At 41.0% G+C, this 20,054-nt stretch overlaps 1 long non-coding RNA gene across 1 annotated transcript in view; it reads right to left on the bottom strand.

Moving 5' to 3' along the window:
* The window catches only part of LOC118667568, a 38,104-nt gene that overhangs the window by 17,712 nt on the left and 338 nt on the right, over positions 1–20,054 (bottom strand). The window contains exon 2 of the long non-coding RNA XR_004971323.1: positions 5,739–5,832. This is a non-coding gene — a long non-coding RNA (uncharacterized LOC118667568). The remainder of the gene's footprint in view (positions 1–5,738; positions 5,833–20,054) is intronic.

The following is a 20,054-nucleotide window of genomic DNA, read 5'->3' as shown; positions in this document are numbered from 1 at the left end:
CTTTCCTCTTAATGCCCTCCACAGCATTTCTGAGAGATGAGAAGAAAAGTCTCAGAAAAAAAATTACGTAGACCTTGAGGCAGCAAACTCTCGTCTATTACGGAGCTTCCCCTAATACGTCAGGGAGAAATGTTCATTGCTTCTAGTTCTGGCAGAACCACGGTATATGTAAATATATTTATTTCCTATTGGTATGGGAAATAGGATGTAGAAATCTTCAGCTACAGTTGCTGATATTTAGAGCCTCTGATAGGTCAGATAACCAAAAACATCTAGAAGTCAAGGTGTGTTGGGTGTCTCAGACATATCAAACTGCAAGGAACTCTCCATTGTCAGAGACAAATCTTTTACCTAAAGGAGGTTTCTGAGACTCGTTCAGGAACTTGTAATTAACTTTTTTTGCTTTTGTTTTTTGCTTAAGCCCTGATGGAATGCAGAATCTGATATGGAATCAAACAAAGATGGATAAACCCTACAGCTTTGATGTCATCTGGATTTTTGTGTAGGGTGTGCAGCTAGGTCATGACCAAAATACCTCATTACATGTACCCACCAGACATCAGAAGAACTGGATCAGCCACGTGGTCTATTTCTTCAGGTTTTCACAAGACAGCCTGTAAGTCCTATCTCCTCCATCAACTATGGCCAAAAATACTGTGTTTGTACCCTAAGTATTTTCCAACAGGCATCTTTTTGCTCTAATACTTTTGCAAAACATCTTGCTTTTCACAATAAGTTGACTCAGAAAACCAATATACCCACTAGGTGTTTACAAATCAAATATGTATTTAATGCAACCAGAAAACTTACTCTTTATGGAAACCCTAGCGTGCGCGTGCGCGCGCGCGCGCACACACACACACACACACACACACGCAAGTGTAATGTAAATGAACCCCCCATTCATTGGTTCTATAAGTTCAAATGTAAGCACATTTTACTAAAGTCAACAATCTCTATATACTTTAAAATGTGGAAATTTATTTATGTTTTGTCACTAAATAATTACTAAACTACCCATGATTTCTTCCTGTCCCCCCCCCACCACCACCACCACCAACCCCTGTTAAACTAGAAGTCCACAATCTCAGCCACAATACACACTGGTATCCCATTGGCATTTCTCTTCCTTTATATAACAACTTTCTAATTGGCTTAAGTATAGAATAATTGTGTCACAAAAGAAAAATTCCCCTCACCATTAAACTCAAACTCTGGACTATTAACATTAACTGAAGACTGACTCCTCCAACCCCCTAACCTAAGATTAAATGTGTACTAATCTATCACTGTATCAGTCAAGAAAAGCGTTCTGCTGCTGCCTCAGCCTTCACACTGCACAGAATCAGTTCATATATATTTCCCATTTGGGGTTTTGGGCAAAGTTCCATTGAGGTCTCGTCCAGGAAACTCCCCCAGGGCTTTAAGGGTCATAAGTCCTGCAGGTTTATGATGGTTTGGTTTTAACTTCTGACTACACTGGGCAAGATTTTACATACCTGATGATAGCAAGCCTTACTGTGGGCCAAAAAGCTCTGCAATCCAATTGGTGGTAAGTCCTGCTAATTCCCTAAAGCCTAGCAAGGAAGCTAAGAAGGAGGATAAAACACACAAAAAATAGAATTGTTGCTAGGCATACAGAATCTGGCCCTCTGAAAGTGTTAGAGGATTGACTTGTGAAAATGTATGCTTGTGAATTTTTATATAGAGAGTGTGTCTTGAGAATTCTATGGCCATGCTGCACTTGAAGATGGTGTCCCCTAAGATCATTGTGCACATCTTGGGGAATCAAAAACTTGAATCTTGGAAGCCCTGAGCAATAAAAAGGAACCCTAGGACCAGCAAGAGCTCTTTGAGTTTTGACAACATGCTTACATCTTCCATGAGCAGTTTCCTCATATCCTTTCGCCTTCAGGTCTACCTGGTACTGCTAACGGGCTGAAGGTTCTTTCATGTCTAGAAATTCACTCTCTAAAAAAATATCTCTGAGTGGTGTTTATGGTTCTGGTTAATGATCTTAATCCTATATTTGTTTTATTTCTTCAGCAAGAAAGAAAAAGCACAAACAGGTTTATTTATAATTATTTCTTCTTCCTTTTCTTCAGATTACATTTGGACTAAATCATCAACCTATAGATTAGCAGGAGCCCCTTTGCAAAGACATCTAAGTGTTCTCTGACAGAACTGTGCTACATCCAACATACTGTCAACATGTCACCTCACCCACAGCATCCCTCTCCCAGCAATAACCTGTAGCCACGCCCATAATCACTGAAATATTCCGCATTTCTTTTAGGCAGTGAAGGAGACGGGTTTTAATCAGTAAGAAGATGTGTTTTAATCACATCTAATGCAATGTTTCACATGATAGAATGAGCCACAGACAAACTTTGCTACCAACAGAAGTTTTTTTCTTATTTTTTTTTTCTGCATGCTTTTAGCTCTGTTGTTAAACATTTGAACTTTTTGGATTCACTTTGCTGGTTGTGGTGGTATTTTTAAACCCTTACCTGGGTAATAAATCAATAAATATTTATTGCATTCTCTCCAGGGTTTGGACTGTGCTACAAGTTGTAGAAAATATATTAGCCATGGAGGATATTTTTGTTCCCCTCATGAAGCTCATAATTAAGATAGGAAAAGAGGGTTAATAGCATGAAGCAACACCTGCACATAAGGTGCTATATTATGAGGGTCAAGTTACCCAGTTCATCTAGTATCAATGGTTCAGAACTTCTGGGCTCAGCAGAACTTTAAAGCTCAGATGAAGGCTTAGAGAGGTCCCCCCCCCCCCCCCCCCCCAGAAATCTGCACATGGTTCATACAAATAAAATTTCACACTGATTCCAAAGGGGAGGGAGATGGTCCATGAACTTCCTGAAATCCATTCATGAATGCAAGAGAAGTTTATGGATCTCTCTCTTAAGAAATATAGAAGTTCAGAGGAGCAGGAGCTCATTTAATTCAAGAGGAAGTTAAAGGTGGTTTAGGAAAGGCACTGGGATTTAAAATTTACCTTGGATGGTAGATGATATTTAGAAGGGAAAGGAAATGAATCTTTATGAGAGACATAGTATGTCATCTATTTCATCAACAGAATAATTCAGTGAAGAAAGTACCATGTCCCTCCTGCTAGAGAAATAGAGACTTAGGAAACTTAATAAATTGCCCAAGGTTACTCTCAGCTAATTAATTAGTTCCTGAGTTGGCTGGAAACTCATGTCTGTATGAAAACAAATCCTGAGCTATTTCCACTGCACACTCTATTGAGGAGGGAGACAGTAAATCTTCTGTCATCTAATGACTATGTCCTCTAGTGTGCAGACATGTTCTGATGGAGAGATTGGGGGTGAGGAATAAAACCCTTTTCTAGCTCTCGAGGAAAATTAAGTTGAATGAGGCCATGATTGAGATAGGTACTCTATTGATATTATATTACCTACAAACTGAGGACATCTAGTAAAAATAGGTATGAATGATGGTGATTTTTTTTCAAACCATTATAAGTTTGGTATGGTGGGACAAAATTATTGTTTTCAACGTTCTGCTCTCTCCCTGTAATAAGATAATGTCTATTTTCATGTGACTTGCCTATACTTTCGAGTGAGCATCTCCACCCTATTGACCTTGGTTTTGGCCTTATAAAGTAATTGCTTTAACAAATGGACTGTACTGGAAATATCAGTGTGCCAGTTCAGAGCATAGCCTGCAAAGTTTTCTTATTCTCCTCATCTCTGCTGTAGATAGTGGCTGCCCCTTCAGACTGGATCATAGAATGAGCAGATATATGGAGCAGGTATGAACCCAACCTGTAGCCTGGAGGCAATTTCAGCTGGGCACAGTCAAACCAACAGTTCTTCAAATGACTAGTGGAATTGTGAGTGAGAACTAAGTGTTTACTGTGGTAAGTGACTGAGATTTTGAGATTGTTTGTTACCACAGAAAACCCTGACTTCTGATGGTTGGTCAAGCATGGCCTTAAGAATTTAAAACCAACCAAGAGTCCAAGTGTCACCGGAAAAACTCAAATGATATCAATGAGCCCTGTCCATGTCAGTCAGTTAGAAAGAGGGCTGTTCTGATACACCAAGGTTGTGGGTTTGATCCCCAGTCAGGGCACATAACAAGAATCAATCAATGAATGCATTAAAAAAGTAGAATAACAAATAAATGTTTCTCTCTCTCTCTCTCTCTCTCTTCTTTCCTCTCTTTCTCAAATCAATAAATTAAAAAATTTAATTAAAAAAAGCAAATGATGTCAAGGAAAATTCCAAAACCAAACTGAAGTAACCTGGTTGCGTCAAGGAATAACGCAGATCAGATAGGATTCTTGGCTCTTTATGTTCCATACCGGCAGTGCAGGCCTCATCCTCCAGGGAGATAGTGGAAGGCTAAATGCCATTTGAGGACAATGTGCTTGATGAGACAGTCATCACTACACTTAAGAATATGATTTGATTGTGAGTTTTCTCTTCTCTTTCTCATTCTCAGTGTGGAGGGAGGAAGGAAGATGGATACAAGACAGGAAAATATGAGGAAATGGAAATCTCTTAAACAGTTCATAAAGTTGACACCCAGGTTCTGAATAAGAGTATGTGATATCTTCTGAACACACACACACACACACACAGAGAATAAAGCATACACGTTCTTGGTCCTACAAATGATTTCCATGGGACTATTGCTTCAGTTATTGGCCACACAATTTCAATGCCAACCCTGACAAGGTCTAATTAGCATTCTGTCAATCATAATTCTCTACTGAGAGTTTTGTAGATGATGGAGTACCAGTGAGCAGACAGATGACCACCGATTTCTCATTAGCACAACCCCAGAACCTAATTACTTTAACGCATTTAAAAATCAGTCTGTGGTCTCAGCAAAATAAAACTAAAATGTAAAATATTGTGTACTTTTTATTTGATGCTGCTTCTTAGCTGTGCTGTGCCACTGAAACAACAGAGGACCAACGTTTGGGTGAAAGAGAAGCGGGGCAACAGGAAGAAACACACACATATCTTTTGATTCCACCCAATTGAACGCGTTCTGAAATCACCAATGCCCGGGAGACTGACACTTGTGAAATTTGGTTTTTGTAAAAGAAGCTGTTAGGACTGCGGTTTTGGCTGCAGGACTCTGCTGGGCTTCAGCAGCTCAAGTGCGGGAGGCCAAGCCCTGTCCCAGTGCCAAATATTTGTCCACACTCTGCTCCCATGCAGTGAAGACTCAGCTCTGTCAACATCCCCGGGACTAGGGGAAGGTACTCCTCCTCCCATCCCACATGTGAGAAGTGTCCCCTGGTCATGAAGTCATAGAGGCCTGAACACACACGCCTGAAGTGAGCTGCAGTGCTGATCCCCAGGGGAGACAGGGAAATTGGTCCACGTCCCACAGTAACTGACCCTGCGCAGGGAGAACACAATCTGCTCTCAGGATTGTTTGCCTTTTCCATTCAGGTGTTTCTAAGCTCTGCTATTAGATCATTATAATTTACAGAATCTCTCTACATAGGCGAATGGGTTGAAAGATCAGATGGTTTCATCAATGTAGTCTTTCTGTCAATGCCGTCTACCCAGACAATGAGAAACTTTGTTACAGGAAATCTATTCCTCAATTAGAGTCTCCCCGCCTTAGAGAACTAGTCCCAGCTGAATAGACCTTTCTTTCCTGTCAGGTACATGATGCGTTATCTACAAGGATATCAACATAACCATATTTTGGACTAAAGGGCTTTTTACCTTTAAGAAGTGAGGAATGGGAGAAAGTCGAGTTTACTGTGGCATCTGGCTTAGAGGCCCTGATTCAATCGCTCCCAACAATTCAACAAAATACCTATAAAGACACAGAAAAAAATACAAACATTCCATTACCCAAATTGGAACTAAATAACCTATTTTCAGCATCTAGGACCAATTTCTATTAAGTGCAAGAAGGCAAAATGGTATTAAAAACACAATCCATGATTCCTTGGGCTATAACCACCAGAAACAGAGCTCGCTTCCTCCTCTCACCGGAAGAGTGGATAGAGGTAGGAAAGAAGCCCTGCCCCTTCCCAGTATTCAATCCCTGGCTCAGAAATGCAAGCTATGTATTGATTGGATAACCCAGGCTCTCTCCCTATGTGGGTGATGCTCTTTGAGGCCTGGTGCCATCCTCTGTCCACTCTTTACCCCGCCATCACTCTTTTTTCTATATCCAGTCACAGGTGGGAATTTCCAGAAAAAAAAATGCATGGAAGGTGCAAACCCCCAAAGTAAATTACAACAGGTGGGGTGGCATCCCAAAAGTAGTCCTAGGAACAGTGCGTACTTAGGATTATAGCCCTTTAGGATCTCCATCAGGGGCAGTGTTAGGAGGCAGGATGAGATGTGATGAAGTGTCAATCTAACAGGAGCATTTGAGATTTCTCAGCTAGAGTTTGAGAATGGGTCTAGAAGCCATGCATGTTAACGTGCTATTCAGTTGTCCATTTGAAGAATGAGGTCAAAGGCAAAACCACAAACGTTGTCTTTGGAAAATGGCATATTTCTCCTTCTTTATAAATAAGAAAGGGGGTGGAGGGGGTAATTACTAACATCAGACCCATAAAAATGCCAGAGAAAGAAAATAAACCCTAAATCTAAAGACATACAGGATGAACCAAAATTTGAAAATGATCCTGTATAATAAAAGCCTAATACACTAAGTGTCCAATCCTTCATTCAACCAGTTGCTATGATATGCACTGACCACCAGGGGGCAGGCGCTCCAACCCAGTAGGTTAGCTTGCTGCTGGGGTCCTGCAGATTGGGATTGGGTGAGATGAGCCAGACCCACACTGGAGCCAACCTCCAGCAGTCCCACCCTGGCCGGCCAATCTCCCATGTCCCTCCCTGGCCTCTAGAATATTTCTTCTAATTAATTTCCTTTCAAAGTGCATGAATCCATGCACCAGGCCTCTAGTTTAATATAATAATTGAAGGAAATTTAAGAAAACCATCTCTCATCCCCAGTAAGAATATACAGAGGAGCAGAAAACTCATTGAAAATTGGCAAAAGTGATAATCCATCAAATAAGAGGAAAGGAATAAAGAGAAGGTAAGATAGAGACGGCCAAGAAGTGAACATTGAATAGCAAAACTTCAATATATATTAGAAATAAATAAAAAATTGACAATAACCAAAAACTAAAATTGTTTAAGACAGCATCAACTATTCAATAGATATTTGTTGCGTATGCAATAGAAAGGTCTAAAAGAATGCTGACTTAGTTATGACCTCTCCAAAAATGCTAGGGCATTCAGTGGAACTAACTGGAGGAAAGAAATAAACTCTTCAATAACTATGTGAGTTTGCCCTCTGTGGGGGCGTGCCTGTAGATGCCGCAGAAAACTGCTGGTTCCGGGTGCGTGGCCACTGTGACCTCGGAATGTCCCTCTCAGATATGTTGGCAGGTACTGGGGAAATGGAACCAACTATGGTCAAGGGTAGTCTGGGAAACGGGCCAAGTTTCTAATAGTCTAGGAAATGGGGCAAGTTGATATTAATAGCTAGGGCAACGGGGCAAGTTAATATTAGTAGTTAGAGCAACGGGGCAAAGTTGATTAGTAATGTCTTGGTAACAGGGCAAAAATTGATTAATGATGTTTTATGTAATTCACTTGTTTTAGTAACTGCACTTAGCAACAATGATTGATTGTGTAACCTTAAAGGAAATAAATAGGTTGCAACGGCGATCAAAAGGTGCCATTGGCCATTCACCTGCTTCTTGTGTGGGTGTCTTATTTCTTATTTCTTTCTTAGAAGTTTCCTTCCCACAGCCCTCCCCTTTGATGAATGTTGTATGGATACTCATGGTGGAGGAGGGAGACGTAAAGAAACAACTTGGTGTGTGAACAGGATGACTAGAATAGACACACCTCTCTCTAACTAGTGGGTTTCAGATCAGTGTGTTTCCCCAGGCCCAGGTGGAAATGAGGTTATGCTCAATGGGGCACTTATTTTTTTTGCATTGAGGCAGCACTTTTTTATCCAGGAATAGCCAGCAGCACCTTATAACAATTTTCTTAGCAAATGGTGGTGATGGGGCGGGGGGACCCAAACAGTGATTCCCACTTCATGGTTTGATAGGAAAACTATTTGGAGGATATCCATGAACATCTAGTGAGTCAACCAGCACAAGCAGCCTGCAAGAATTTGCAGAGATAGTTGTGTTCCTGGGTGGGCAACTATACATTCCATGTTGTTACACATCTATGTTTAGTCCCTGGCTTCATGTTAGATATGATTTATTCTGAACTCCTTATTATGCCTCTCCCACAAATCAAATCATGCTACAGTACACACTTAATTGAGGTTGAAATCCTTCCAAACATGTTTGGTGCTTGTTAACTTCATTATTTGAGGTTAACCAAAGGCAATGATGAAAACCTTTACCACCAACCTCTAAAGACAAATAGACGAAGTGCTAAAAGAATGACATCCAGTATCAGAACCGTAACAAATATCATCAGTCAGATCACTGAAGGCCGGCCACACCCCCAGCTGTGAGTCTGTCAGGCCCCAGAAGGGCTGGGATGGAGCAAAGGGCCAAAGGCAGGCTTCCCAAGAGAGCCCAGCCATTGACTCATTGGTTGGTCCTCTTCCCCTTCAATTATAACCCAACACATGCATGGCCAGGAGGCTGGGCTGTTGGCATGGCCTCACCCTGGTAGCTGTCCTGCTGCCTGCACAAGAGAGAGGTTTCCGAGTCAGTGGGTGGGTGATGGCTGGATGGGCATGGGTGTGGGAAAGAGGAAAGAAGATGAAGGACTTTGGAGTTGAACACATGGTCAGTTTGGGTCTGCCACGTAACAGTTGTATGATTTCATCTCCCTGAGCCTGTTTCTTTGGCTGTCAATGAGGATATCAGTAGTCACATTGCAGAGTTGTTGAGAGGAATAAATAAGACAAAGAAAAGAAGCACTTACCATTACAGTCAATATCCAAGCCCCTTGGAGGGATGAAGAGCTTGTAACTGGTAGCCTGGAGAACAGCTCAGCAAATAAATGGCGAGAGCAACAGTGGTGCTTAAAGAATCAGAACTCTGTCTTTGGAGTCTAACACATATAGGTTCAAATCTGGCATGAGCACAGGGAAGATACTTAAGGCACCACCAAACACACACACACTCACAGTCTATCACCTCTTCTATAAAGCAGGAATAATAGTAGCACCTACTTTTCTACTCTTTTTTTTAAATTTTTAAAAAATATATTTTATTGATTTTTCACAGAGAGGAAGGGAGAGGGACAGAGAGCTAGAAACATTGATGAGAGAGAAACATCAACCAGCTGCCTCCTACACACTCCCCACTGAGGATGTGCCTGCAACCAAGGTACATGCCCTTGACCAGAATCGGACCTGGGACCCTTCAGTCTGCAGGCCGACGCTCTATCCACTGAGCTGAACCAGTTAGGGCTACTTTTCTACTCTTGATGTAGGATTAAATGAGAGATTTGTAAAGTGCTCTGTGTAATACCTGGCATATCAATAGAACTCCATAAATCAACTATAATATTTAAAATCAGTAGTAAATGCAGCTTGTTTTTGTTTATATAATCTGATATTTTACTTAACATATGAATATATAATAATACAATATAATTCTACCTTATATAATAAAAGGCTAATATGCAAATTGACCGAACTGTTGAACCACCAGTCACTATGATGTGCACTGACCACCAGGGGGCAGACGCTCAATGCAGGAGCTGCCCCCTGGTGGTCAGTGCACTCCCACAGGGGGAGCGGCGCTCAGCCAGAAGCTGGGCTTACGGCTGATGAGCAAAATGGCAGGTGGCAGGGAGCAGGCCTAAGCTGTCAGTCAGACATCCTTAGCACTGCCGAGGAGGCAGGAGAGGCTCCCGTCACCACCATTGCCCTACTTATTGGGTTAGTTTATTACAATAATTATTAGAATCATAGGGAGAATGGGTCCAGACTTCAGGTCTTTATCCTACCTCCATCCTCTCAAAAAAATGCATTTGCTTAGAAATATTAGCCACAGTAAGATGAATTACTCATCTAATGATGACACAAGAGGCTCTGAAAACTTTTTCAGGAACTACTAACTCTGTGTCATGATCATGCTGATAGTACCTGGCATGACACAAGTCTACCCTTTAAGAGAAAGGAACCTCGGATACAAAATGATGTTGTGTGAGGGGTAATCCATTAAACCTGACCAGGCCACCAGATCTGCCTGGGAGAATTCTCAGAAAGCACAGAGGACAGGTAAGTGGCTAAACGCCCAAGGCCCCTCTCCTTACTGGCCCTGAGCACCAATCAGGGACCTCTAAGCCCCTACCACTGAGAGGCAAGAATACACTGAAATTCAAGTTCTTGGCAGAATCAAGCTTCAAGGGAAACACTAGCACAATATTGCCTGTGCAGTCACTCAGGTCATCCAGGGGAAAGTCTCAAACTGCAGTCGAGTGAGTGAAGTGATGAAGGGAAGTCTGAAAGGCAACCCCAGAAGGCCAGATCTGATGGGCAGAAATTCGGCAAGCCCCAGCCAGCGCCAGCAGAGCAAGCCATGTGGGATCTGGGATTATTCTCTTTCCCAGGGTTCTATGTGAATTTTGAGGATTCTAATTCTTTTTCCCAGTGTGTTCAAAATTTAGTTATTTATGACCCCCAAAGGTGTAGATAATACCAACATGGTAGATCAGCCAGGTATAGTATGTTTTTTCTCACATATCAGAAACACTTTTTAACATTCCTTTCTGGATCAATATGAAAATTGTGGTGCTATTTGGCATATGTGATACTTTAGTTGTGATACTAATTGGCATATGTGATACTTCTGTGAGTCAAAAACACACAGTCTTGTTTTCTTATTTACAGGACCTGCAGATCCAAATATCATGGATCATTTAAGAGAGTAAGAGAAGGTCTCTCAAGTGTTTAAATAATTTATACAAATGGTATGTGTTCACATACAAATAGAACAACGCAATGATGTTCAAAAGAGATCCATTCTGTTTCTACAGTGTACACTACCGTGTTAAAACCTTGCCTGAAATTGGACCTGGGCTGAGGCAGAAGTGTCAAGTACAAAGGTAGGAGGCTAAGGCAGCAGATGTGAGGGGAAGAGAAGGCAGGTGGGCGGGTAAAACAGAACATGGGCCAGCAGAGGATAGAGTCGCCCCCCCACTACATTCCCTTCCTGGGGGGCAGCTGCCCCCCCTCCTCACCCAGGGGATTAGTTGCCCCAACTATTCCAGCACTTTTGGCTAAATTTTTTTTAAAACATATTTTATTGATATTTTTACAGAGAGGAAGGGAAAGGGATAGAAAGTTAGAAACATCGAGGAGAGAGAAACATTGATCAGCTGCCTCCTGCACACTCCCCACTGGGGATGTGCCCGCAACCAAGGTACATGCCCTTGACTGGAATCGAACCCAGGACCCTTGAGTCTGCAGGCCGATGCTCTATTCACTGAGCCAAACCGGTTGGGGCTTGGCTAAATTTTTATTTAATTTTTAAAATATCTTCATTGTTAAAAGTATTACATGAGTCCTCCTTTTCCCTCCATTAACCTCTTCCAGCCTGCTCCAGTCCGCCCTTCCCCCTTCAGGCCCTCACCACCATTGTCTGTGTCCATGGGTTATGGATATAGGCATACAAGTTCATTGGTTGATCTCTTCCTTCCCTGTCTTTAGGCTAAATTTCCTCCTGTCCTCACCTTCAGTCCAGTTCTCGCCCTCAGCAGAAATTTGGGGTTTCAGTTATCAGCGAGGGAAAGGCCTCTCTCAAAATCCACATAAGCTGGAGAGATCAGCATTTAAAAAGAAAAAGGCTGGCACTCTTGTGAGCCACTGATGGAGAGGTTGCAAGGTTCTCTGAAGTTCACATTAGGATCAGTGATGGCGAACCTATGACATGCGTGTCAGAGGTGACACGTGAACTCATTTTTTTGGTTGATTTTTCTTTGTTAAATGGCATTTAAATATATAAAATAAATATCAAAAATAGAAGTCTTTGTTTTACTATGGTTGCAAATATCAAAAATTTTCTATATGTGACATGGCACCAGAGTTAAGTTAGGGTTTTTCAAAATGCTGACTTGCTGAGCTCAAAAGGTTGGCCATCACTGCACTAGGTGAAAATGCGAGGTCAGTGTAGCTGGCACATATGCTAATGAACACCCCCTCAGGGTAAGGAGCCACAAGCTTGCTTCTCCACTGTGAGCAGGTGAGGCTCTTTACAGCCCTGGGGCAGAAATTCAAAGATTTGTTAGATTTCAAGAAAAGACAGCAGAACAAATCCTTATCACAAAATATCCTTTTGGTACATAACAAAGTACATTAAACATTAGTGAACTAAAAAGGTCCAGAGACATTGACGCATGCAACGGACTGACTGATGTATTTGGGGGGGTGGGGAGGGGGGGAGATAAGCCAATGAATTTATATGCATATACGCATAACACATGGTCAGATAATAGTGCAGGGAAGGCCTGGGGGGGAATGGGAGTGGAGTGGAGAGGGTAAATGGGCAGGGGGAGTGGGGGAGAGGGGGGGCATCTGTATTTTGACAAGGAAGATACATTTTTAAAAATTAGTAAACAAACAGAAACAACTAAAAAATAGAGAATATGAATGTTAAGAAAATGTCAAAGAACGAATGAAACATTCCTCTGTGGCTTGCTTTCTAACCCACCCTTTCAGAAATTGTACTAAAGAAAGAACTGACAACATTCTGTATTTTGTAAAAATACTTCCTAATTTGAACAGAAGCAGATTGTGGAACAGAGTAGGCAGTTCAGGAAAAAGTCAAGAAAAAGCTTTAAAGGATAGCATCTCATACTTGCCTGAAGGATCCAAGTCCCAGGCAAAGGGTGCTGGTTGGGATCTGAGCTCATTGGGGAACAACCCAAAGCATGAAGTCACAAAGAAATGGGCCCTATGATATGGCATGATAGAATAAAAATTTTCTTTTAAAAAAATTTTTATTTTTTGTGCACTTAAAAAAATCTTTATAGTTGAAATTATTATAAGGATCCCCCTTTTCCCCCCGCATTAACCTCTTCTAGCTCACTCCCTACTCACCCCCCACCCCCATCCCCAGGCCCTCACTATCTCATTGTCTGTGTAGGGTTATGCATATATGCCTACAAGTTCATTGGTTGATCTCTTCCCACCACTCTTCCCTGCCTTCCCTAAAACAGAGAGAATTCAGGTCCTTTGACAAAGAATGCATCTACTACCAGGTCATTTTGCCCACTCTTCTCACTATAATGCCTTCAGGCTACAGAAAAATGGACCTAAATCTGCATTTACCCCTCAAACTGCAAGTGAGAGAAGGAAAAGTAGCAGGGACACGTACTCAGCCTCTCAGAGCAAAGAGAAGACTGGTTAGAGATACCAAAATTATATGTTAACTATAAACAAGAGGGGAAGTGGCATGGCAACTATACAAACATACCAAAAGCGGGGGGAGGCGCAAAGAAACACAAAAGACATGTGATAAGTCCAATCTCTGACAATCTGTACCAAGAAACAGAATGATACTTCTTGGAAAGCTTCTAGATAACATTTTTTAAGTGTATGGATTCAAAAAAGGAAGAAAACAATACTACAGAGTTAAAGTGCATGCTGCAAAGCTAACAGGAAACTGATGGATTACCAAAATAAGAAGTGTTCTACTTACTTATATCTAATAAGTAAGTAGAATAAGAATTATCATACGATCCAGCAATTCCACTTCTGTGTATATACCCAAAAGAATTGAAAGCAGGAATTTGAACAGATATTTGTGTACTGATATCCTTATAGCAGTATCATTCACAATAAACAAAATGTGGAAGCAACCAAAGTGTTCTTCAAGAAATGGATAAAGAAATTGCGTTATATACATAAAAAGGAATATTATTAGCCTTAAAAAGGAAGGAAAATCTTACATGCTACAACATGGGTTCACCTACAAAACATGCTAAGTAAAATAAATCAGTCACAAAAGGCCAAGTATTTTATGATTCCACATATATGAGGTAGCTAGAAAAGTCAAATTCATTGGTACAGGAAGTATAATGGTAGTGGCTAGAGGTGGGTGCAGCTGGGAATGAGGATTTATTGTTTAATGGATCTACTACTCAGAAATTCTAAAATATTTTTAACACTTTTCATTTAACCAATTTAATTTCTCTCTCAGCCTCTCATCATTTCATGAACAAGAATATGATAGGGAGGGTCTTTGAATTGGGGGAGGGTGGGAACATTGACCTTCGATTCATCTCTCTCTACTTGTTGTCCGTCTGAGAACTTGGCTCATGTGCCCATGGACCCTGTGTCTGGTGGCTTCTTCCACTTCTTCCATGCGGTATACGAAGCAACACAGACCTCAGGGAAGCTGACCATGGCATCATCAGCCTGAATACATCAAGGAACAGTTACCTTCTTGGTATCTTGACAGCTCTCTGATATTCCGCTCCAGATGCAGGAAACTGCGTGAAGTCGGCCTATAGAGAACCCCCAGCAAGCTCTGGTAGACACATGCAGATAAACACAGGCAAACAGTAATAGGAGGCCTGCATCTTGCTCCCACTCCTGAGCACAGATCAGGAAACTCTAGAGCAGTGGTTCTCAACCTTCCTAATGCCTCGACCCTTTAATACAGTTCCTCATGTTGTGGTGACCCCCAACCATAAAATTATTTTCGTTGCTACTTCATCACTGTAATTTTGCTACTGTTATGAATTGTCATGTAAATATCTGATATGCAGGATGTATTTTCATTGTTACAAATTGAACGTAATTAAAGCATAGTGATTAATCACAAAACAATATGTAATTATATATGTGTTTTCTGATGGTCTTAGGCGACCCCTGTGAAAGGGTCGTTCGACCCCCAAGGGGGTCGCGACCCACAGGTTGAGAACCGCTGATCTAGAGCTCTGGCAATAGCATCCCTGTCTGCAGCCCCACCCCAATTCTTGGGCAAGCTTTCCAACCTGGGGACCCAGGAAGAGAGAAGCCACTCTATTTCTGAGACTCTTGCATGACGCTCTGTCTCCTCTCAGAGGCTCCTCCCATAGTCTTATTAATGTGCTTAGGAGTTTGGAATCCATCGCCAGGAAAGCTTTCAGCCTTAGTGAAGCCCTCCTCTGAGGCTATCTGCCTCTTGAATGGAAGTGAGGGAAAGGGGGGAAAAATTCCTAAAGGAAAGTAGGGGGGATGGGAGGGGATGTTGGTTAACAACTCAAAAGTTCAGTTTTGCCATATTAACTTTTAACTCAAAAGTCTGGGATCTCAACCTAGAAGGCAGCGGACCTGTCAGGTGGTGGACTAGTATTTTTGCTTTTGAAAAGGAGATGCTTTATGATAAAGAGGTTGAGAGCAAGAGTCATTTGCTGGAAGACGATTCTTAGTTTACTCCAAAACAAAGAGAAGCGCACTCTGTCTTTTTTTCTCCAAGAAGCCAAGGGCTCTGCAGACCAAGAGAACACTGGGGAAGGGTCTGAAATATTGGAGAAGGGAGTGAGCAGGATATTCAAACAGGCCAACAAGAGGATTTATGGCTAATGGGATACGACAGCCAGACAGACTCTCATTTAGAAGGCAACAGGAAGAAAAGCACCAACAGCACAGCAACAGGAGCGAAGAAGTGTGTTAATAAAGAAGAAAAAAGGCAATTAAAGATCTGAACTTGAGGAAATCCTTCTGGACTAAGAAGTGCACATAATGCAGGATAAATAAAAAATCCCCAAGTCTTTCATGCGACTGAAAGGTAGACATGCATGATGCATACAGGATGACTCATACAATGCATACAGAATTTTGAAAACACCTTTGCTTTCTACTGGTATATTAATCATAGGACCATTTACAATGAAGAGAACATCTGCTCAAATACATGAGTATCCAACATGGTCCATGGGGAGCTCATATGCCCCCAATGAGGCATCTTTCAGCTTAACCACTGGGGGCATTTTCTGTATTCTTACAGGACATCACTATAGCATATCACATTTCCCAAATAAGTAATGATGTTTTTAATCTAGCCAGAATAGGAAAGGTGGCGAGAAAAAAAGATCTCACAATAAACAAAGCTTACAAATAAGTAGAAATCTAGAAACATTATTGGTTTTCTGAAAACCAATTTTATGTGTTTGAAACAAAAATCTTTGCTCAATTATGCCTATGTATTTTATGAAATGCTATGTTCTACCTCATTCCAAAAGAATCTGACATATGTGATATGCACAATGTTAAGTAGTTGTGACATAAACATTGGCAACCTCCCACAATTTAGGCCTCACTCTTCTCCTTGAAGAGTGTCAAGAGTGTCAAAACATGACCAGAGGGTCAAGTTTCCAAAATCAGTGACCCCTATGAATTGAATTGAAGGACTTCTGTTATTGTCAGAGGAAGACTGTTGAAATGTATCTTAGCATTTATTTTAAGTCTTTCCTGAACATCAATTATCAAAAAAAAAAATAGTGGTTAAATTATGTTTGAAGAGTATAAGTTATCGTTAAAGTTTCATGCGCCTTTGAAAGAACTCGAAGTGATGGCAAGCCTTCTGATCTCAGTGTGTCAGCATTTTGAAAAACCCTAACTTAACTCTGGTGCCGTGTCACATATAGAAATTTTTTGATATTTGCAACCATAGTAAAACAAAGATTTGTATTTTTGATATTTATTTTATATATTTAAATGCCATTTAACAAAGAAAAATCAACCAAAAAAATGAGTTCGCGTGTCACCTCTGACATGCGTGTCATAGGTTCGCCATCACTGAACTAGGGCGTTGCAATGGTCTCCCCATTATTTCTGATTCTTTTCTTCTCAGTATTTCCTGTGGATTCAGAGTTACATTGACAATCTGCTATAAGCCCTTAATCTCTCAGTAACTTCTAGGAAAAAATAATTTTATTTTATTACTTAGAACTGTAGTTATCTAAAGTTTGCAAAGGACCAAATGCTAAATTTACTTAATAAGTTCAATCTTTAAGCAAGAGTTCATATGTTTTTATTTAGCAATTTATCACCAACATTATTGGCTACCTTTAAGTTTTGGTGTTTTGGGATGTGTTTGTTGTGTTGTTGTTGTTGTTTTTATGTACAAAGAAATAAACGGGTTCCTTTCTTCCCAAAACTTTGCCATACTGTTTTATGCTTTATGTTGTCTTCTAAAGGTTAAGAGTTATTTTATTAGAAGCATGCTTCCTACAATGATCTTAGGGAATTTTAGAAAATTTGATGCCCAACATAAATACCCTAGAATTTAAGAATGTGGTTTACCAGTAATAGTTACATTGTTCATTATTGGTGCTATGAAAATATTCCAGTTGTACTATAGCTCTAATAAGAATATGGTCTTTGAGGGCAATGGAAACTAAAGAGAACATAAACAAATGGGACTACATCAAAATAAAAAGCTTCTGTACAGCAAAAGAAACCATCAACAAAACAACAAGAAAGCCCACTGCATGGGAGAACATATTTGCCAATGTTATCACTGATAAGGGTTTAATCTCCAAAATTTGCAGGAAACTTATTCCACTTAACAAAAGAAAGATAAACAACCCAATCAAAAAATGGGCAACAGACCTAAATAGATACTTTTCGAAAGAGGATATAAAGAAGGCCAAGAGACATATGAAAACATGCTCAAAGTTACTAATCATCCAAGAGATGCAAATCAAAATGACAATGCAGTACCATCTCACACCTGTCAGTGCAGTGCTGGCAAGGATGTGGAGAAAAAGGAACCCTGGTGCACTGCTGGTGGGAATGCAGACTGGTGCAGCCACTGTGGAGAACACTATGGAGTTTCCTCAAGAAACTAAAAATGGAACTCTCATTTGACCCAGTTATCCCACTTCTAGGAATATATCCCAAGAAACTAGAAACACCCATCAGAAAGGATATATGCACCCCTATGTTCATAGCAGCACAACTGACCATAGCTAAGATTTGGAAACAGCCTAAGTTCCCATCAGCAGATGAGTGGATTAAAAAACTGTGGTACATCTGCACAATGGAATACTATGCTGCTGTAAAAAAAGAAGGAATTCTTACCATTTGCAACAGCATGGATGGAACTGGAGAGCATTATGCTAAGCAAAATAAGCCAATCAGAGAAAGATAAATACCACATGATCTCACTCATTTGTGGGATATAATGAACAACATAAACTGATGAGCAAAAATAGATCCAGAGATAGAGAAGCATGGAACAGACTGTCAAACCTCAGAGGGAAGGTAGGGGAAGGTGGCAGTAAGGGGGAGAGATCAACCAAAGGACTTGTATGCATGCATATAAGCCTAACCAATGGACACAGACACCAGGGGCGTGAGAACATGAGTGGGGGACTGGGGGGGTGTGCAATGGGAGGATAAGAACACATATGTAATACCTTAATCAATAAAGAAAAAAAAAGAATATGGTCTTTGGAGTTCATCTGTACCTGGTTTATAGTTGTGATCTTCATGGAGCAGAAAATACACACTTAGCTCATGTTTCTCTTCAATGTGTCTGAGTTGTAAGTAAGACTCTAGCGCTATACATAAGTTTCTTCCTCTGTTTCTATTTGAAGAGTTCACATCCTATTCTACAGAATTACAATATGTCTAACCCTAAATTGTTTACTGGTTTTATACATGACATAAGAATGAGAGTATATTTCTTGGTACATAGTCGTCCAACTTCCTGATTTTCCTAATCAAATCCTCATGTTCTGCTCATAGATGCTCTTTATATCTGGGTGGGGACAATCTCCCCAAAGTTCAAGTTTGAGGTCACAGGCCTGTTTAAACCACAGGGACTGAAGGCCTGGCAGTATTTGGGGGAATGAACTGAGTGAGGCACAGGCATTTAGGGAGTTGGGGCTGCCTTCTTACCCCCTTGAATTTTGTGTTGCATTGGATACTACAGGGAGCTTTGTAAAGAATGAACAATGTTAGGTCCCCATATATCCTCAGCTGCTGAGAATTTGCCACGATTCTTGGTTGAGAATGCAAACACAGATCCCATCAGTGTGGACGACTAATAGTGAAAGTGGGTTTCCCAGGGGTCAGATTAAAAGGAGCACTGTAATTGGGAACATTGCAGGGCTGTACAAGATAAGCATTCTACACTGAAAAGCATTAAGCAAGGGGTTTTACAGTACATGAAATTCAGCACACTTTTTACTCTATGCTCTTTTATGGAGAAAAAACTGTTACATCATCTCCCTAGGGACAAATCACCCATTTGGGCAAAAAGAGCCACGCCATGAATGAGGGGCAAGAACAGTTTCATCAGCACAGATGTCTATTTTTTTTTCTTTTTTAACTAGTGAAAGGAAAATGCTTTTTCTTCTTCTTTTTTTTTCAATGAAAGTGAGCTTTGAGGTCTAATCTTTCAGAGGGTCATTTCTTGCTTATAAGTTGTCTGACCTAAATAGCACTGAATTCTCACATTATAAAAGGAACATTACCAAATGTATACTTATTTTCAAGGAGATATGGGACACTGACTTTAAAACCAAACAAGTGAACAGAATTCCCTTCCCACCCCACAGGCCAGAGAGAGGCTTGGTAATGATGTTGGCGCCATTTACGGGCAGGTGCGAGCCAACTTCCCAATGGGGAAGTTCCACCTCAGAGACCCCAGCATCACACCTGGAACTAATTGGCCTCCTTTTTGGCAAATTCAATAACTAGGCCAAAGATTAAATAGACCTTGGGGACTGTACAACCACTTCCGTTTCCAAGTGCCGTCAACCCCAGCGCAGGAAGGAGGGATGCTGGGGAGGTGGCCCAGAGAAAGGGCTGCCCCACGGGCCCCGCACCTGCCCCAGGAATACGCTAAACACGCTTCAGTTTTCAAAGCTCAAGAATTAAATGCCTGTTCATTACGCTGATGATGCCTTTCAGGATGGCAAGTTCTACTTTCCTGCACTCTGAACCAGAAATATTCACTGGGAATGGCAGGTAGGTACACAAATGCAAAGCCATGCTTTCCATAACACCACACCCCCTAAGGAAAGCAGTATATAAAATATGAAGCTGTTTCATTAGGAAGATGGGTTATTTTTATACAA

This window comes from Myotis myotis, unplaced genomic scaffold (assembly GCF_014108235.1).
Source record: "Myotis myotis isolate mMyoMyo1 unplaced genomic scaffold, mMyoMyo1.p scaffold_m19_p_12, whole genome shotgun sequence".
Taxonomy (NCBI): Eukaryota; Metazoa; Chordata; class Mammalia; order Chiroptera; family Vespertilionidae; genus Myotis; species Myotis myotis.
This window is presented reverse-complemented; position numbering and strand designations above follow the sequence as displayed.